This window comes from Pseudochaenichthys georgianus, chromosome 14 (genome assembly GCF_902827115.2).
Source record: "Pseudochaenichthys georgianus chromosome 14, fPseGeo1.2, whole genome shotgun sequence".
Lineage (NCBI taxonomy): Eukaryota > Metazoa > Chordata > Actinopteri > Perciformes > Channichthyidae > Pseudochaenichthys > Pseudochaenichthys georgianus.
In genome coordinates this window covers 28,557,310-28,578,683 of record NC_047516.1, presented here as the reverse complement: position 1 = coordinate 28,578,683, position 21,374 = coordinate 28,557,310, and the positions used below count along the sequence as shown (strand labels likewise).

Here is a 21,374-nt window from a genome sequence, read left to right as displayed (position 1 = left end):
CAGGCATATCTTGCCTCAAAACGATGCAGAGAAACTAGTCCATGCATTTGTTACTTCAAGGCTGGATTATTGTAACTCTTTATTATCAGGGAGTACCAAGAAGTCAGTCAAGTTGCTTCAGCTGATTCAAAATGCTGCAGCTCGTGTACTAACCAGAGTTAGGAAAAGGGACCACATTACTCCTGTTCTGGCTGCCTTACACTGGCTCCCTATAGAACACAGGATATCATTTAAAATTCTTCTTCTCGCCTACAAAGCCCTTAATGGGCAGGCGCCATCTTACCTTAAAGCAGTGGTTTTCAAACTGTGGGGCGTGACCCCTGGTGGGTCGGGGAGGTACTGCAGGGGGGGCGCGGGAAGATATTTTTATTTTATTATTTTCTCCTTTTAGCTTTGTGAAGCACCTTGAGATGATGTTGTTTTTAAAGTGTGCTATATAAATCAAATGTATTATTATTATTATTATTATTATTATTATTATTCACTTGTAAACAAACACTGCTTTAAAATATCTCATTGGTCAGAGAGCTGTGGGCATAATGCTGCCTTTTGCAACATCCTACTTGTGTGAGATAGGCTTTTCTGCTGTTGCTGCCATCAAAACGAAATACAGATCAAAGCTGAACATTGAGAATGAACTGAGAGTGGCAGTCTCAAAACAACAGCCCCGGTTTGAGAAGATCTGCAAGGGAAAGCAAGCACACACAAGTAATTCATAAGCTATGTGTGGAATAGGAATGGTAAAGTGATGTGATCGTTTGCAACCTGCAGTAGAAATAGTAGTTAATTAATATATTTTCCTTAAAGAAATTTGAATTTAAAAATGTACTACTCAGGGAAGAAGGCCAACCAGTTTTAATTAATTCACAGTATCTATTACAAGCACTTTTGTTCATGTGTAATCCATAATAAAATATAAAATTATAGTTGGATCTTTGTATCTTCTTATTATTAGCAGAGAAAATGTAATGTTTTTACAACAATATACAATTAATCCTACCAATATAGATGGGAACCGGGTTGGGGGGGGTCCCGGAAATATTTCCAATTACCCAAGGGGGGCCCGACTGAAAAAGTTTGGGAACCACTGCCTTAAAGAACTCATTATACCCTACTGTCCTACTAGGGCATTGCGTTCCAAGAATGCAGGGTTGTTGGTTGTTCCTAGAGTCTCTAAAAGTACAATGGGAGCCAGAGCCTTTTCTTATCAAGCTCCACATTTGTGGAATCAGCTTCCAGTTTGTGTTCTATGAGAGACAGAATGGGGGGAAAGAATCCAGGAAATCACATTGTAGGATTTTTAATGAATTAATTGGTGAATTCCTCGGTAAAATAAGTATTTGGTCACCTACAAACAAACAAGATTTCTGGCTCTCACAGACCTGTAACTTCTTCTTTAAGAGCCTCCTCTGTCCTCCACTTGTTAACTGTATTAATGGCACCTGTTTGAACTCGTTATCAGTATAAAAGACATCTGTCCACAACCTCAAACAGTCACACTCCAAACTCCTCTATGGCCAAGACCAAAGAGCTGTCAAAGGACACCAGAAACAAAATTGTAGACCTGCACCAGGCTGGGAAGACTGAATCTGCAATAGGTGTGAAGAATTCAACTGTGGGAGCAATTATTAGAAAATGGAAGACATACAAGACCACTGATAATCTCCCTCGATCTGGGGCTCCACGCAAGATCTCACCCTGTGGGGTCAAAATTATCACAAGAACGGTGAGCAAAAATCCCAGAACCACACGGGGGGACCTAGTCAATGACCTGCAGAGAGCTGGGACCAAAGTAACAAAGGCTACCATCAGTAACACACTACGCCGCCAGGGACTCAAATCCTGCAGTGCCAGACGTGTCCCCCTGCTTAAGCCAGTACATGTCCAGGCCCGTCTGAAGTTTGCTAGAGAGCATTTAAATTTTAGATGATCCAGAAGAGGATTGGGAGAATGTCATATGGTCAGATGAAACCAAAATAGAACTTTTTGGTAAAAACTCAACTAGACGTGTTTGGAGGAGAAAGAATGCTGAGTTGCATCCAAAGAACACCATACCTACTGTGAAACATGGGGGTGGAAACATCATGCTTTGGGGCTGTTTTTCTGCAAAGGGACCAGGACGACTGATCCGTGTAAAAGAAAGAATGAATGCGGCCATGTATCGTGAGATTTTGAGTGACAACCTCCTTCCATCAGCAAGGGCATTGAAGATGAAACGTGGCTGGGTCTTTCAGCATGACAATGATCGCAAACACACCGCCCGGGCAACGAAGGAGTGGCTTCGTAAGAAGCATTTCAAGGTCCTGGAGTGGCCTAGCCAGTCTCCAGATCTCAACCCCATAGAAAATCTTTGGAGGGAGTTGAAAGTCCGTGTTGCCCAGCGACAGCCCCAAAACATCACTGCTCTAGAGGAGATCTGCATGGAAGAATGGGCCAAAATACCAGCAACAGTGTGTGAAAACCTTGTGAAGACTTACAGAAAACGTTTGACCTCTGTCATTGCCAACAAAGGGTATATAACAAAGTATTGAGATGAACTCTTGTTATTGACCAAATACTTATTTTCCACCATAATTTGCAAATAAATTCTTTAAAAATCAGACAATGTGATTTTCTGGATTTTTTTTTCTCATGTTGTCTCTCATAGTTGAGGTATACCTAGAATGACAATTACAGGCCTCTCTCATCTTTTTAAGTGGGAGAACTTGCACAATTGGTGGCTGACTAAATACTTTTTTGCCCCACTGTAAATAAACATTGATTGATTGTATTTTATTTTCCAGGGAGAATGGATATCAGAAAGACCGTGTCATTCACTATTATAGTATATTTCAAAGTAAATAAAGCCTATGTGCCAGTATGCTAAAGTAGTTGGATATCGCAGTAAATGCAGTCTCATGCTTAGATTTATATTTTGGAAATCGTTGGTTTTAACCATTTCAAGAAAAAAATAATATAAGGTTTATGAAAAACTATATTTTGGTTCAGTTGTATTCTTTGTAGTTGGATAACATATTTGTGACTTATAATTTGGGTTCAATGTTCATGCTTCTTTCCTCTGTTCTTCTGTAGGATATTGTAATACAGTACACTTTTCATTGTATTTGAGGCTTTGGACTGCATAGCTTTGGTATTAAATACGTGCATTTTTAAGTGTTGTTATTAACAACATCTATTGTCACTGCATTATCTTCGAAGCTCAAGCCTTACTATTACTAATTTCTTCTTCGATTTATGGTCATCTCCACCATTTCCCGACTCAGTGCTCACTGATCATGAAACTCAATTGCCTCTCTACTCCAATCCTTTCCAAGACACTGAAGTTGGGTCAGTGCACTCTCATTGGAGCTTGAAGAGTACCATAATTAATTAAATATAAAAAGATAATGCTGTTTATAAACTTTTTTATATGTCTATGCATCAAATTCTGTGGAGCATTTTCACAACCTTGTGTATATGTGTTTGGCTGAGTAGTGCTAAAGAATGGATGACTTTTGATTCCCAGGAGCTTCAGTAGAGTCTCTTGAACAGTGGAGTATTTGGGTCAGCCCTTTAAAAACAACATAGATGTGGTGTGAGATTGAAATGGTGCAGACCAGAGCCTGAGGGATTAACGGAGCATATTGAGCCGTGATTCTCTGGATTAATCAGGTTCTACGAAGAATGGCAGACGGTCATTTCAGGATGTCTTTGCCCTATGGTTGCTCATTTTTCTTCCTCTATTATAAAATGAAAAGTATAAAAAGCTTCTCAGTGCTCTTTGTGTTTGTGGATATTTCTGCTTTGGATGTGTTGTGTGTTTGTCTGTCCATGCATGCTCAAATTGCAAAACATTAACCCATATGGGAACAATCTATAAGGTCGCAGTCTACATTTCAGTTATCTTTAGTGGGGAGTGAAGCGGGGATGTGGGGCAATGTGTTAGCTAGACAGCCAGCCGCCTCAGGCACAGTACGACAACCCCCCGAGCTAATACTGGAACCTAAGACTGGATCAATTTACAAAAAAGAAAAAAACAGGGAGGGAGAGAGAGGGACAGAAAGCAGCTTTGAGCAAGACCTTTTAATCCCATCTCACCATTAAGTCACCCACAGAGGACTGGGAAATCTTGAAGAAGCAGATTTTGGATTGACCAAATGGGCTGCTGATGTATCAGGAAATCCATTTGACTGATGGCTGGGAAAAGATAATAGTGGCCCACAGCTTATTTTACATGGCATGCCCATGGATCGCATTTTAGATCTAAAGATTGGACATGTGGAAGGGATGACGCAATACATGATGGTTATGGTGATGACAGAAAAAATGGATCTGAGAGAGAAAAAAAAGAGGCCAGATTAGCATGGCCTATTCATTTTGGGTATATCGTAGAGGGTTTTATTTCTGTAATAGTTCTTGAAATAATCTAATTTAGATACCATGTCTTTGCAATAATGTACTATAATTTCAAGCTATTAAAACATGGAGATATAAAGGCCCTGAAATAAACAAATAAGACAAAAATATGCACAGCGCTATGCCCAAAACGTTTTCGCTTCCTTGAAAAATGCAAAAACATGAGCTTCATTGTCACTTTTGTGTCAAATAAACAAACTACTACAAACTACGGTCATCATCACAAATGACGTTCAAGTGTTTTGAATACAATCCATAATCAGCGCCTCGCATAACACATGAAACAAAATGAGTTCCTGCGTTAGTGGCTCACAACACATTTGAATTCTGAATTATTTGATGTGCAAAAGCATTAAAATCCTTTTGAAATATCTTTTTATCTTCTATTCTTTGAAGATATGCTCTGTGAGAATGCTATAGAGGCAGATTGAATGACATGTTAAAGGCTAAATATGAAATAAATTCATCCCAACCCATACTAAGTCATTTTTTCTTGGTTTCAGCACCAATTTCCTGCCATGTGGGAGAGATTGGATTTGCGCTAAGCAGTTTCTCATCTAAAATGCTGACGCACAGACCCAGGGTATGTGACATATGTGACATACATAGAGATTTGTGTTTCCGGATGAAATAAGTGTTCCTATTTTTGTCATAAAGTCTATACAGTATAACGCAAGTGAAGAGCGCTGTATTTTCTCTTGTGTGAAAATGGATTAAGATTTGAATGAAAAACTCCACCAAGAGCTTAAATTCTTCAATAACATGTACAAAAAACAACAGTTTAATTCCATTTATAATAACACATTACACATTTAAAATTGGCTATGGCTCGTAACCGTTAAACCAAATATTTGGATATTTACGATTATGAGAAGGCAAGGCACTTTGAGAGAGCATATTTTCAATCAATTGCCATATTAACATGAAAAACAGAAAAATACTAATCAATATTGGCCCTAAAACATGTTCATAGTGCTTATTTTTAATCAATATTGCTTTGAAATGATCCTGCAGCAGAGTGATAGAGGTAGTAAAGCAGCAAAGGAGTTCTTCACATAATTCATATAAGCTGTTCTTTCAGCTTTCCTTTTGTTTACTGTTCGGTATGTGGCTCACAGGGTCTTCAAGTGACTTGATATATATAGCGCTTCAGCACTATAACACGTTTTATTTGTACAGCACTGTTATGTGTTCTGTCGTGGTACCAGTCTTATTCCCTGTCCTCCCCTCTGCCGCTGCTGCATCCGGAATTATTTTAGTTTGGTGTTTCTTCCTCCAGACAGCCAGATTACAGGCAGGTTTGGTGAGTAACAAATCACATGTAAGGGGAAAGAAATGTAGCTGTATCCGCTTAGTTACACAGAAAAGTTACTGATACCAAAAAACTAAAAAGAGCATAATGTGTTTGTTGTAAAAGGATTGGATTTTTTATTTCTTCTCCCATAGGGCCTTTTTATCAAATGACTTCCCCTTCCGTATGCCAATTAAGGAAACAAAACAACAGGATTTCTTTGGAGCTATTGAAAAGAAAGGTCTTGATATTTAATGGGAGACTTGCTGCTGTGCCACATTGCTGGATGGTTCAGTTAGTGTGATAGTCTAGCTGTAAAATAAACCTCAGATGTGTCAGTCTGTGCCAGTGATCATAATGCAGTCTTTGATCAATGCCACGCTGACTTCTTAAATCACCTCCACTGCTTTTAATGTTGCTGCTTCTTCCAGTAATGTTGGTGCAGCGCTAAATAGAGGAAACAGTTTATTCCTAAGAAGAGTCTTCTCCATTTTGAGAAACATACTTGATCATTTTAAATGGGACTTTAAAGGCAAATTGATCTTCTGCCTTTGAGTCAAGGAGTCGGATGTGGGTGTCACACTTAAGCTAGGGCTCAGATTCTTATTTTGAGAAGGAGAGAGGGAGGTTTGTTAGCTTAATTGGTTGAATTTAAATGAACTTTGGGAGGCACCAGCAGCTGAGTCACATGACAAGGTTGTGCTTCCAGGGTTTCAAATGTACCCACATCAGAAAAAACATCACGAGCAAGAAAAAGATAGCAGTGCTGTCAGGTTATGTCTGCCAGCCATACTGGAGATTAGAACAGCTGTAAAAAAAAAAAAAAAAAAAATGCAATGTAATGTAATCTCACCACTGCTAAAATGGTGTGAGGGATGTATGTGTACTAGTGTAAACTGATCACTTCACTGCTGCTAACTCCCCCTGTCATGTAGTGGAAACACCTTCACACATCGACAGCAGCAACTGAGGAAACTTTGAAATATTAACAACTGCATCTTTCCTCTTTTTTTAAATGCAATTCAATCATTCATTCTAAATGTAATCAGATGTGGCTGTATTATTCAAAAATAATTGTGAGGAACTCGCATTGTGCTTTTTATCAGCAGGTCTGTGTTTCTGTGTCTAACTAAAAGTAATGTTCCCATTAAAAGTCAATTGGACATTCAATGGACTGTTTTTCTATTTAAAGAGCCACATCATTATTTTGTTTTCATTTATGTCAAAGGAAAGGTTTTTTGTTATATTCCAGCATGTTATATACAGATGTTCACAGTAAAGCTGTGTGTTAAAGAAATAGGATGATATCAGTTTATATAATATTATTGCAGATGTATCAGTATATTTAGTTTTGTGTTAGATTTCTCTGCAATGTGTAGCAAGGCCATTTCCACTCCCTTGTTTCAATTATAATTTGTACGTACATTTCTCTTTTCTCTACAGAAAACAGTACAAATTCTTCTAACCTGAAACAAATTCACATCCTACAACCCCAAAATAGGAAAGTACTAGCAGATCTGTTTCCATCACATGTTGCTGCCATGATCTCAGCCTGCTGCTCCCAATCAACTGTATTGCTCACCTCCCTGCCGGCTTATTCATATTCTCATCTACACCCTCCACAGCACAATTTACACTTACTGCCAATCCCACACTGTACTCCCCAAAATCAAAACATGTTGGTGCACGTTTTCATGCATGCAGTGCGGATGTCTGAGGAACCAATCTCATCCTGCATTGATTGAAAAAAGTACTTGCGTATCTCAACATTTGTCTTCTCACTCTTTCTTGTATTTGTGACATGTGGGAACAATGAGGATGCTGACTGAGAGCCACTCATCCTTCATCCTCACACCGTCCCTTACAATCATGTTTTTCACTGTTGCCTTAAAGAGGCCCTTTTATGCTCATTTTCAGGTTTCAAAGTTGTATTTTGTGCCTCTTGTGACATGTCTCCATGCTTTAATGTTCAAAAAGCTCTTTATTTCTCTCATACTGCCTGTGCTGCAGCACCTCTTTTCACCCTCTGTCTGAAACCAGAGCCCAGTCTGCTCTGATTGGTTAGCTGGCTGGCTCTGTTGTGATTGGTCAACCGCTTAGAGATGTCTCGCCCCTTAGCAGATCACATATGCCGGCTATAAGTGCGAGTAGAAACTCAGGGATTTTAGCCTTTGCAGACCATTTACATGCACAGAAACCAATATAACACACTCCAGAAAAGGGAAACCCATGAAGCATAATATGGCCCCTTTAATGTTCTTCATCTTCCATGTTTCTCTGCATATTCTATTCCAGAGCATTGAATCTGTTGCAGCTTCTCTATCTCTTTCCCTCTACCTAACTCCTTTTGATGCAACATTGGCTTAATCCCATTGTATACAGTCTTTATATCGCCACAAGAGAAATCTAAAAAGGAAAACTAATGCTTGCCTTTCACTGATTAAATAACAAATGTTGGCAAATCCCATCTTGTTAAAATCCAACTTCTCTTATCAAATCTTCGTTTCTGTAGCAATTCGACTTTGCAAAATGAATTACAGAACCATTAAATTAAGGAATGGAAGAAAATGTGCGCAGGCGTTTCTCTGAGCTGGAGATGTGTATTAAAAGCACTCGCACTCCTTTTGTTTGTGTTTGAAGCCGTTTAAGTTTGACTCTCACCATATGAAAAATAACAGTGGATTGATAGATACGTACAGGCCGCCTCCAGGGCTCAGAAAACATCTTACACTTGGGCTCCTCAATGTGTGTGTGTGTGTGTGTGTGTGTGTGTGTGTGTGTGTGTGTGTGTGTGTGTGTGTGTGTGTGTGTGTGTGTGTGTGTGTGTGTGTGTGTGTGTGTGTGTGTGTGTGTGTGTGTGTGTGTGTGTGTGTGTGTGTGTGTGTGTGTGTGTGTGTGTGTGTGTGTGTGTGTGTGTGTGTGTGTGTGTGTGTGTGTGTGTGTGTGTGTGTGTGTGTGTGTGTGTGTGTTCATTGAAAACTCTTCACACTCTTATGACTTCCCACAGTATCACTTTTACCCCAGAAAGCTGGTCGGACTGGGCTCCAAAACAAGTATTATTGTTGATAAATCTTTTTTAAAGATTAAAATATTATTGCTTCAGACTTATTGGTTATCTTTAACATGGTTTATATACGAAAATCAGAACTGGAATGTCACAAAGTACATTAACTCAAGTATGCTACTTAAGTACAATTGTAAGGTACTTGTATTGTAACTTATACTATGTAACAGGTCTAACTTAATAATGTGCAATCTCCCTGTTAATTAACTAATAAATAAACAGAACATTACATAATACTGAGTACTTACACTTTTAAGTAAACTTTCATGTCAATGCCTTTGTACTTTTACTTAAGGTAGGTCACAAGCGCAGGATTTTTACTTGGAACAGAGTGGTTTTACTATTTTGAAGTGCTTCTTTAATTTAAAATAAGAGTCGAAAATGTCTAAAACAAATAAATCCTGTCCTTGTAAACCAATATGTGTTGGCTTTGGAACTAAAAAACAAATTGAGGTATCATGGAGTTAGTATATTTCGTTTTGTTACTGATTGCTTTTTTTGGCCCCCGGCCCAAAAGGAGAAAATGAGGGTGATAATCGAGCTTTATTGGCCACTAACCGTTGATAAGTGATAGTTTGTTTAACGGCTTCCTTTATCTCTTGTTTAATTACTGGCACCATTAAGAAGATGCAACAGCCAAGGTGCTCCTCTGGCCTTGTTTCTATTGGCTTTAGATGTAAGGTCTCGTAACTTTTGGAGTTGAACCAGAGGAACTTCCTTTATTTCAGAGAAGAAAGGAAACTGCCGGTACAGAGACAGTTGTCTTATTTCAGAGCAGAAATTATATTGTAATTTGGGGGTTTCATAGAAGTCTGTTGTAGGCTAATGCTTTAGAAATCTTGATCCTAAAACAAAGGTTCATTGAGTTAGCTTAACAATAGATGGTGTTTAAATAGCGGGAGCACATTCATTCCAGACACAGCACTAAGCTTTCATTACTCTGAAACATAATCATTTCTGATTTAAAAAAACCCAGATTCTAAAGAGACTTCACTTATCGACTGAATGACATTCCTTTTGTAGTGAAAATATATTTTCTAACAATAATTGTTCAACCCAGTTGCCCTCAGTTGCGAGTTTCCCCAGTCGCGAGTTTCTTTTGCAATATTTTCGTAAAAAAATTATATTAAAGGCATTATAAGGCATGAAAATATAAAATATAGGAAAGAAACATCAGTATAACTGTTCATAAAATATTGAATTTTGGTCCAAATGTAACTTTTGTAAAACAAAAGCAAAAATACTAGGTATGAAAATATAAAATATAAAATATAGGAAAGAAACATCAGTATAACTGAGTTCTGATCCAAAGAAATGTCATTACCAGCAACCATGTTGTTTGGAATAGGAGAAAAATAAACAGCTTAATTGTTTTTGCAGTAGAAAATTCATTGTACTGTAGGTTCTGGAAAAATCTTCTTATTTGTTGAGGATTGACTTTCTAGGATTTCCAGCTGACTCCAGGTATTTATTTTTAAAAGAGACAGATGCCTAGCACTCTTAAATGTTCTGTTACTTCATGTTGGGCAATAGGGTTTAAATAGCACAAGGAGACAATACATACAACACAGGTGAGCATTTCAAATTCAAAATACTTTGCTATGGTTTGATCACAGAAAAATGTATAAACTCTTGATATTTCACAGGAGGGGTACCTGAATACATGCTTACTTTTTGTGAGGCTTCCAGGGGAGGAGGTGCTGTGACACCATTTGCACAAACTTCCCAACACGGCTCCTTCAAAGTCAGCGGGCTGTATTTTCTCCGGATTTTGTTGACATGCAGTCCATAAACTCTGGTGCGTAGGGGTGCGTTTTCAGACACAGCTCCTTGTTCTGTGTTTTTCTGTTCAGCCTTGGTGTCGATCAGTTGTCTCCGCTGGCTTCAGATCGGTTCTCTGTGCAGAAAGAGAGTGACAGAAAAATCATAAGGGGACGCAGCTGACCGTCAGTGCCACTCACATGTCAACTGGTTCTGATGAATATTTAATGGCATTACACTTTCTTTCTTTTTGCGTGACTGCCATGCATGTCCTTACTGTATGTCACTGTATGTAGTGTTGCACTTTTTTTTATCTTTATTACTTTTCTTAATCTACTCTTGGTTAGAGGATTAAATGATGTGGTTTTTATTTGCCAAACTTGCATGACATTTATTTAAGAAAGGAAAAAAACAGATGTGTATTTGCGATCACAGAGATTACATTTATTAGAAAGAAACCCAAAAAACGGTTTGAAAAAGTGATTTCAACGCCAAATATAAAGCTACAAATCTGCCAATAAATTTTTTTTTCTTATAATTTAATGGTATCCTCGTTTATGCTAAATCAATACCTTCATTAGCATGAAAGTCATAAGGTTATAAAGTAAATTATTAAGATTTCCCAATGTTTGCTTCTAGCCTTTTGGAAACGGGGGATTACATATTGTAACCCTAGTATTGTAACCCTAGCTATATAAGCACAGGCGGAGCCCTCTACTGGACTCTATGGGTACTACTCTCTATCATGCTATGCGGACATTCACCTACTGAGTTGCATAAACGTAGCCGGCCAATCGGGGCGAGCCTACCTGAATGCGTGCGCAGGCCCACAGTATATACGCCGGCTACGCCTCCCGACTGTCATCCTACACCCTCTTCAGCGAGCGGCATAGGAAAGACAGGGCCCACAGGTAGAGGGCTCCACCTGTGCTTATATAACTAGTTATATATCACACAGGCTCCGCCCTCTACTGGACTCTATGGGTACAGTGGGTGGAGCCCCGATGTATAAACGCCCTGTCGTCCAACAACATCGACCCATCACATTGCCCCTGACCGGTCTAGCCACCGCACAGCCACCGCACCCCCACTTCCTCCAATCCGGTTGTGACCGTGGAGAAGTCGGGGCCGTAGCTTGGATAAGGCCCACTCACACACGCTTACCTCGTGTAGAGTGTGCATGGAAAAAATAGTGCGGAAGACTCTGTATGGAGCTTACTGCACATCATGTTCTCCAGGTCCCTAAGGAGCATGGGAAAAACATAAGTGCACTCTATCCCAGGGGGGGGTCACGGGTCAGCCATCTACTGACCCACAGCCCCCCCCCTCTCACCAGTAATGTGTTGCCCCGGCAAGCTCAGACGACGAGAAGGAGCCAGACATGTCCAAGAGATAAAACGTTATGAAGGGGCCTGGCGTAGACCAGGACGCCGCCGTGCATATGCCCTCCACACTCACGCCGTTGAATAAGGCTGTTGACACAGCCATACCACGTGTAGAGTGTGCATAGACCCGATAGAGTGTGCAATTTAGCCTCCCTGTCCCCAATATGGGGTGGAAGATTAAAGCTACCTGACTGAATAGCCCTTGACCTGAACGAACTCCTTAGGCTCTTGGGAGGGGTTTGGTCTGAGTGTCGCCCCGCTACAGGCTGACGAAAGGCTGACCTGCTGCCAAATCCCTCATGGCAGGACGAAATGGCTGCTGCATACACCTTAATTGCGGAATAAGCAAGCCCCCTGTCAAGTAGGACAGAATAGAGCCCAACGTACACAATAGAGGCTCTAGACTCCTTTCTTCACACCATCACTGGAATCCCGCCCACTTCGGCCTGTAACAGGCTGTGGGGGATCCTGTTCTTGCTGCCTGGATAGTCTGAATAACGTTGTCAGATAGCCCCACCTGTCTCAGCCTGTGCCTCTCTGGAGCCAAGCCTGGAGAGATTGGCCCATAGTGGGTAATGCCCCTATTGCACCTGCGTCCTGAGACAGCGCCCCCCAGACCTGAGGAATCGGCTCACCCTCTCCAGGAGGGGGGGAATGAGATGCAGCGGTGGAAATGGCTCGTGTGCAAATACGTCCACCCCCAAGGGAGGATTGTCCCGCCGGGCCAGGGGAAACCACAGGGCACAGTGGCTGTTGCGCCGGTTGGAGAACAGGTCCACTTCTGCTCTCCCGAACTGAGTCCAGACCTGCTTCACCACCTCCGGGTGAAGCCTCCACTCGTCTGGCAGGGGTCCGCCTCTTGACATGAGGTCGGCCCCCCGTTCTCCCGCCCGGGATGTGCAGGGCCCTTAGAGACAACACATTCTGTGAAGCCCACAACCACAGGTTCTCTACTGCGGTCAACAAGGCTACGGAGCGGACTCCGCCCTGCCTGTTGATGTACGCCACTGTGGTGCGGTTGTCGCTCCTCACTAGCACATGTTTGTCCTGTATTAAGGTTTTGAAGTGCTGTAGGACCAACATCACTGCCTGCAGCTCTAGGATGGTTGTGAACCAATCGCCCGGCTGCACTAGCCCCAGTAACTGTTTTATAGTTAACATATGGAACTTTTTGCAGGCAGTGAGCCGATTCAGGCTGCGAAGATCCAGAATGGGCCTGAATTCTCCTGTCTTCTTGAGCCCTTGTTTTCAGAGGGTGTCGCCTCCACGCCGCCACGTCCCCTCACTGGTTTGGGTGGTAGCGGAGGGGGGAGCGTTAGACCCACACGCTCTGCTGCCATGGCCATCACCAGCGGGAAATCCTGACGGGAAATCCTGACGGGCAGACCTGCGCGGTGGACCCTCGTGGACGCCGGACCCAGAAGCGCCCGACAACGAGAAGTCCTCGTCTTCCTCCTCCTCGACAAATGGGGCCGCCCGGCCCACCGGTATGGCGAACACAAATGGCACCTCCTCGGTCACCTTCTAGTCCTCCATTTCCACCACCTTGAGCTCCTTCTGGTCCTGCGCCTCGTCCGGCGAAACATAATGCGCCTGGAAATGTTCCAGGCGATGCTGGCGTCTGAGCCACGGGAGCGCACGACAGGCACTGCAGGACGGAGAATGTTTGATGCCCTCCACAGTGTGGTCGGGCCCCAAACACTCGAAACACAAGCGGTGGGGATCAACGCCCGCAATTAAGCCAGGGCAAGGCCGAGGTTCAAGGAGTGGAGAGTCCATATTATTTTCCTATTTCTTTATCTTCTTTTACGTTTAGTTCAGTTGTTGCCTCTCGCTGAAGAGAAAAAGGATGACAGTCGGGAGGCGTAGTCGCCTTTTATACTGTGGGCCTGCACGCGCATTCAGGTAGGCTCACCCGATTGGCCAGCTACGTTTATGCAACTCAATAGGTGAATGCCCGCATAGCATGATAGAGAGTAGTACCCATAGAGTCCAGTAGAGGGCGGAGCCTGTGTGATATATAACCCCCACTCTCCCCAGTCCTTATCTCTCTGCCTCTCCTCCACATCGATGCCGATCATGTTTCTTTCTCACAGCTAACATCAACTGCTTTGTGACAGCACGCCATCTTCCTTTGAGTCAGTTCAATTTACTCCTCTTGTCAAACCTAAACTCATCTGATCAGACATCTCAAACTACAGAGCCGAATTGCTCCTTTAACATTTAATCCTCAACATGCCGTCTCCAATGAGCCGTTTAAAAAAGTTTTCCAAGGTAACTGCACAATTTAACCATGTATATCAGGTTTTTAAAGTCTGACAATGTGGGGCCTCCTGCCTCAGAAAATAAATCAAGACAACTGCTGGTAAAAGTATGTTAAATGAGCTATTAGCCATTTCTATTTGTACCCAGATAGCTGTCACTGGATTACTTTTATACTGAAGAAAACTGAAAAAAGGGAAGAGCTGAGCTGAGAGTGAGAGGAGGAGGAAGAGGTGGGGTGAGAGTGAGAGGAGGAAGAATGAGAGGTAGAGGTAGAGCTGGAGGGAGAGGACGTGGACAAAGAAGAATACTCTCTAATGAAATGAAATGTTATCAACCATGGTTTGACGATGAGAGAGGCTGGACGGAGGGTTCAGCCTAATCTAAGCCGATGTACTGTTGCCTCTGTAATCCGGACACTTAGACTTGAAAACAGGTTAGTTACCAGTTTGTAGCTCTGCATAATTCATGATATATCAGTGCTTATATCTGTTGTGTGAAACGTATTTACTTCATTACTGTAATTGAATTGTTGCATACTATAACTGTACAGACATCCTGCACAATGTACTGTGGTAAACTTACTTTGATGCAACACAGACACTGACCAACCACTATATCTTTGGACTGAGAAACAAAGAGGTGGAAGGCTCAGGATGTTCAATGAGGCACAGGAAGCAGCAGTTACAAACTTGGTGTTGGCAAACAATGCCATCACTTAGAGAGATCCGAAGCAGAGTAGCCATGTGCTGAGATGCATGCTGCACGGTGTTATCTTTGAATAAAATATGATTTTTTTCAACAACTCATTTGTATTTCTTCATTTACTGTATTTCTGTAAACTCAAGCAATCTTTCTCTGCAGAAACCTCTCTGTACAGAGCACAGCCCACAACAGATGGAAGTGCTTTAGAGTATGCTCAGCAGTGTGTAGCTGGGTGGTCAAACCATCTAGTCTTATGAATGAAGTGTGTTATATGTGGTGCAAAAGTTTGCATTCGGAAAGTGTTTATGTAGTTTTGAGTGCAGGAGAAATGAGGAGTTTTGCACTTTGGGTGTGTGGTTTTGTGAATTGTGTTGAGTGTTCTGAGAAACTGAGCAATTTCAAAAAAATGTGTGTTAGCAATCGAGAAAAACTGTAATCGACTTTGTGGGCTGTGTGTCACAACAGTTGCTGCAAAACTGTTGATTGTGTTGATGATTGGGACAAATCAGTGAGATAAACTGCAATAACTATTTACCATTGTTTTCTGAACATCTGTTGATTTTACCTCCTACTTATCTTTCTTCTTTCAAATCTCCCACTACCCCCTGGGGTAGTTGTATATGTGATATTGTACCTAAATTGGAACTGAAACAACAGCTGCATAATATTTTCCTGTTGAGGATCTCGCCTATGATTTAATTCCACTAAACTATCAGTAAAACAAAGTGCTGTGATTCAACATCTTCCATGCCAGGTGGCAGATCAGCAAACTGAGCCAAATGATAGCGACAAACAAGGGCATTACAAGGGTGTGGTTAGATGGTGCTTATGTTCAACGTAGATGTCAGAGGAAAGGGCAACTTGTAACACCTGTTTCAGCTACAAACAAACACATTCTGAGGACATCAACCGATGTATCATCATAGCTAGAACTGCACTCGGAGAGTGCCCAACTCCCAAATCTGCATTCACATGCTCCTCGGACGGGTTTGACTTGGGTTTGTTCATGATCATAGAAGATGTTTTGCTTTTTGCGTAGGTGTGGACAATGAGAAAGAGCAGTCGTGACCAATGGGAGGGTTCCCATTTTGCAAGAGGCCACATGATGGCTGATGCATGTGAAAGTGGTCTCCCTTGTCAAGAAGGTTGTATGGTGGACTCTAACTATGTATAAATGTGTGTGAATTATGACTTATGTTATTGTAAAGTGCTTGAGTGGTTGCAGTCCATGTATCATATTTTTGCTCAGGTAGGAAGTCATTATTTTTGACATTACATGAATGTAGCACAAATATGTTATCTAGAGATTGTAACAACAGTGAAACTTAAGGGTGTTTCCGCCAAGTGATTCAGATCCACTGCATGAGTAGGTTCTTCCATGGCCAATGATATATCCTTCAAACATGTTTCATGAAAATCTGGCCAGTAGTTTTTTATGTCACTCTGTTGACAAACAGACCAACAAGATTCCTTGGCGGCGGTAATAACGTTGTAACTCACTATGGCCTGTAAGAGGACTACCTCAAGTAAACACTGTGGCATTTTGTAGGAGATGACACTATAAGCAGAGATTGAGGAGGAGCATGAAAAGGGTCCGCATCTTCCTCTCCAAGGAGGTCCAATGGGGCTAAACGGTCTTTTTGACTACACTAAGTCCCTTGGCACTGTCACCACATCCCATAATTCCTCCTATCTTTGCCATGACACTTAACTGACCTTTAGATTCCCAGCTCTGACACACAGGTTGGGTTGCGTATCTCAAATGTTCTAGCTGAAATCTCCAATTGGATTCCTGCCAAACACCTCCCGATTGACCTTGACGAGCCTGAGCTGCTGTTCCCCTCCTCTGAAATCCCGCCCTTAACAAGAGCCGTCAATCACAATGACACCCGCACAGTCCCACCTTCCCAGACGAATGTTTAGTTTGATCTTAGACAACCAATTGCTAAAGCTGCGGTAGCAGATTTGCTGTGTGTAAAATCTGCTGACTCAGGCGCAGCTTGTACGAACAGTCTTTGTCTTCCATCTGGACTGCTGTGGCTCCGATCTGGCTGAGCAACCTGAAAATAACTGCAACAAAACAGTTGTCAAACTCCACTTAAAAATGTGCTCGAGCTTGCTATTGAAACAGGCTTCACGTCAACATATTTACTGTACACTGCATTACCCGCATCCAACTTTGAGGCTTCAGATATTTTCTTCTCAAATGAGGAATTTAAAAGCACATTTCTAAAGTGCTGATAAAAGGCATTTGGTTCTGTTGATGTTCAAGATATCAAGTGATGAAGAATGCATGTGAAAGTGCTCTCCCTTTATAAGCAGGTTGTATGGTAGACTCTAAATATAAGTGTTTTGGGAATGATGACTAATTTTAAAGAGCGTTGACTTGTTGCAAAGACTAGAAAGATATAGATGCATTCTTTTTACCATTTTATTACTCACACACAGGAATACATTTTTGATAATTTTGATATAACTTGAATGTAGCACAAAGATCCTATTCTAAAATGTTAACAAAAGTGAAACCTAAGGAGTGAATCGGCCGAGTGATTCGGATCCACTCCGAGTTTAATGGGTTCTTCCATGGCCAAATGATACATCCTTCAAACCATTTTCATGAAAGTCTGGCCAGTCGTTTTTATTTAATCCTGCTGACAAACAGACCAACAAGCCTCATTTGCAAAGGTAATAATATAATATTAATTTGTGTAACTATGGCCTGTTAGAGGAGTACCTCAAGTAAACACAGTGGCATTTTGCAGGAGGTGACAGCATAAGAAGAGAGAGGAGGTACATGAAAAGGGTCTGCATTTCCCTTTCAACAGAGGTCCAATGGGGCAAAACCGTCTTCTTTGACTAAGTCCCTTGGCACCGTCACCAGATCTTATAATTACTCCTATATTGCCATGCTGACCTCCTGTCAACATATTTACTCTTAACCAACTCTAAAGACTAAGACTAAGAATTAGTCTTTCTCAAATGAGGCATCAAACAGAATTTCTAAAGTGCTAATAAAGGGCTTCTTTGTAAATTTGCTAGGCAAGAGTTCCTGCCAGTGTATCCACCCCTTTTGTTTGGTGAATGTTTATAAATCCATAGTGGGGGGCGGGGGAATAGAATAGCATTAACATTTTGTTAAGTATGTCATGTCACTCTCTTTACAAGAGTTGGAAGAGAAGATTGTTAATCTCATGTCTGTGTGCTAAATATGAAGGTATAGCCAGCAACAGGGTTAGCTTAGTTTAACATGAAGTAGGTTAGCAACCTGTAAACCTCTAAAGTTCACTAGTAAACAAACTGTGTCCATTTACATGCAGAGAGGACAGTTCGAGAGTTGTGGATTTTTCAATTCAAACAGACCCAGGCTAGCTGTTTCCACTGGCGTCCTTTGTGCTAAGCTAGGCTCTTATATGTCTGAGTTTAGTATGAAGTGTACATTCTGACAGCTGGATGACTGGAACTGGGGAAACAACTGCTTTGTCCAGAGTTTAATACACATTTACTAATACCAATTTTCTTGTTGCATGATTTATATTCTTTGTATGACCTGAAATATATCATGTCAGGCTTTGAGTGATGAAATGTCCAGAGCACCAGTGGACAAAGTAGACAATCAGAACGTGTGTGAAGACATGGGGAGGTGACTGCTCCTAAAGAGGTTAGCGTATAGAGTGGTGCAGTGACGCGTCCTAAAACCCGGAAGTGAGCTGCGCATGGGTACCTTCCGGTTCCCTCGACAAAAAAAGCGAAGCAATTTCTCCATAGGATTTTGGAAAATAGCTCGAAATGAGGTCTGTGGTTGTCACACATTTAAGAGACGGATCACGTTTTGTCGGATAATCTCCACATGTCTACCCTACCTTTAGAATTTTCGACTCATAAATCTATCGATTAGATTTATGATTAAAAAATGATAAAAGTCACTGCACCACTCTATATGCTGCAATACCATGAGTTATAAAAGAGCAGAAGGAGAATTCCTTCATTGAAAGAATGTATCTTAAAGCTTTTTGTAACGGAAAATATGTTGTGCTCTTCTTCCTTCATCCCATCAAGTGTTTTTTGCAAACAGTTTCTAAAGACGGCTGATGAAGTGGTTCTTCGATCTCCCTTTTATCTTGTAAAAGCACTTAAAATCGTACTTCTCTTTGCATACAATCATTTCTCTGAAATGTGGGGTATAGAGTCAGTAAGAAAATCGACCTGCGAGTTTCTTTTGAACAAACAGGGCATGTACTCTTCTCAGCTTACTTCCAGGAAGTAAGCTCACACGGATATCTCCCAAACATTATCTATTATTCAAAGTCTAGAGTGTTCGATTGTGAGATATTGCACAGTGTGTGTGTGTGTGTGTGGAAAGAGGAAAGGTTGCAATAAAAAAACAGCTTATGACCACTCATGGAGTGAACACAATCGGGATCAGGCGAGATTATATTTCTCTGTTGCTGTGAACCCTTTGGTCATTGATTCCATGTGGGTACAAATAAAATATTAAATGTGTGTGTTTTTACCCTGATGTGATTTAATCGTCATAGACAGCAGAGGTACAAAACCTGCCAGGGAAATTATTTGAAGCACACACACACACACACACACACACACACACACACACACACACACACACACACACACACACACACACACACACACACACACACACACACACACACACACACACACTACTGCGCACACAGATACCCTGCGATGTGATCGGACTTTCAATGCAGCTGAGCATAATGTCTATTCACCGACAAGGAGGTGGCGGAGGGCGGAGTACGCCGGGATAACAAAGATGGCAGATAATTGAGACAAAGCTCGCTAAGTGAGATGATTTCACATGAACAGTTAGCGCAGACCTTTTTCTCCATCATTGTCCTGAAGTTGTACTCGTTCTTTCACATTCAGTAGTTTCACTATTCCCTCTGACGCCCGTCTCAATGACGACTGAAAGAGCATTCTCTCTCTCGTTAACTGAGGACTGCATCAGTTCTAATAAGAAAGCTTCTACGTGGTTAATTAAGAGACCCTGTAATGCTCAATTTACTCATCTCTTTCTCCCTCTTGTCTTCTTTAATTTCAATCATTATTAATCTCTCTTTGTTCCCTTATTATGATGTGTGCATGTCTACTTTGCTCACTCCGGCTTCATTCTGAGCCTTTCCAATACTCTCCCTCTTCAACAGCGCTCTCTGATCGTCCATTGCTTTTAACCCTCCTGCTAGAGAGAGAGAGAGAGAGAGAGAGAGAGAGAGAGAGAGGAAAAATGGACATAGGGAGACAAATTAACCGGTTGGAAAAGATATTGAGATGATAAAAAGCTGAAAATAGGGGCCACAAAACAAACATTGGCAGGTATTGAGCAGTGAATTATACACAGGAGGGGAATATAGAGAGGAAAATAAGGGCTGTGGAAACTGAGTGGGACGGTGTTACGTGAAACACAGATTAGTAAATAGACCTACCAGCATTAAAGGAAAGAGAGGAAAAATAAAAGGAAGATGTGTGCATGTTAGGAGAATAAAACAGAGGTGGAGGTCGAGCCGAGGTTGCCGTTCTAAAGGTCTGCACGTTGGAACGTTAATTTAAATGTATCCACTGATTAATTGCCATGTGATGAATTGCGCCCCTTACCATAAAAACGACATGCATCCCAGAGGGAGAGAAGCACGCCCCGACATCTGTCACCCATGTTTTTCCTGCTCTCTGCTTTTGACAGTAATGACTCGGGCCGGTATGATTGGCTGCTCAGCGCCTGATTAAAAGTAGTTTCCTCTAATACATGGATTAACTTTGGCATTTCTAACACAGGGAATCTAATGGTTTCATAACAGTATAGGAAGTAATAATTATTTTCTTTGGCAGTTCGTCTTTTAGCTGTCGTACTGATCATTAAAAGAACTATTTCATCTTTTAAAGGTTAAAGAACAGTAAAAAGGAGACCAAGGTGATGGATATAGCTTATATTTTAATTTGAAGAATGTGAAAATAAAATGGGTCGCTTGTTGTGATGAACCCAGAGAAAATAATCGCCTGGATCTGCAGCTCATGGTTTGGCAGTCCGGCCCACAACTTTACTGTTTTAGTTCACACTTTTTTTATCTTGTTTTAGCTCCAGCAGGCAGTTGTTTTGGGAGAAAAAGTTCAGATAAACCCACTGCACACTTCCTGCTCTGCATCAAAAAGCAGATGACACATAGAGACTAACAAACACAGCGAGTGTTTAGCAGATAGAGCCAGATATTTCCCTCAGGAGATGGTGGAGACCAAAAACAGAGCTAATAGAGAGCTTTTGAGAAGCTGGAGGCAATGAAACTCTGGCTTCTTTACTTGCAAAATAACTTTCGATTATTTGGCTATCATACACTGAACAAAAATATAAATGCAACACTTTTGTTTTTGCTCCCATTTTTCATGAGATGAACTCAAAGATCTAAAACATTTTCTATGTACACAAAATAACCATTTCTCTCAAATATTGTTCACAAATCTGAAAAAATCTGTGACAGTGAGC

General features: G+C 41.4%; 1 protein-coding gene across 2 annotated transcripts in view; it reads right to left on the bottom strand.

Annotated features, from left to right (window-relative positions):
- Positions 1-21,374, bottom strand: part of flrt1a (fibronectin leucine rich transmembrane protein 1a) — a 61,542-nt gene that overhangs the window by 9,491 nt on the left and 30,677 nt on the right. For both annotated transcript variants that reach the window (XM_034098444.2, XM_034098443.2), the window contains exon 2: positions 10,422-10,647. The gene's annotated coding sequence lies outside the window, so the exon portion shown is untranslated. The remainder of the gene's footprint in view (positions 1-10,421; positions 10,648-21,374) is intronic.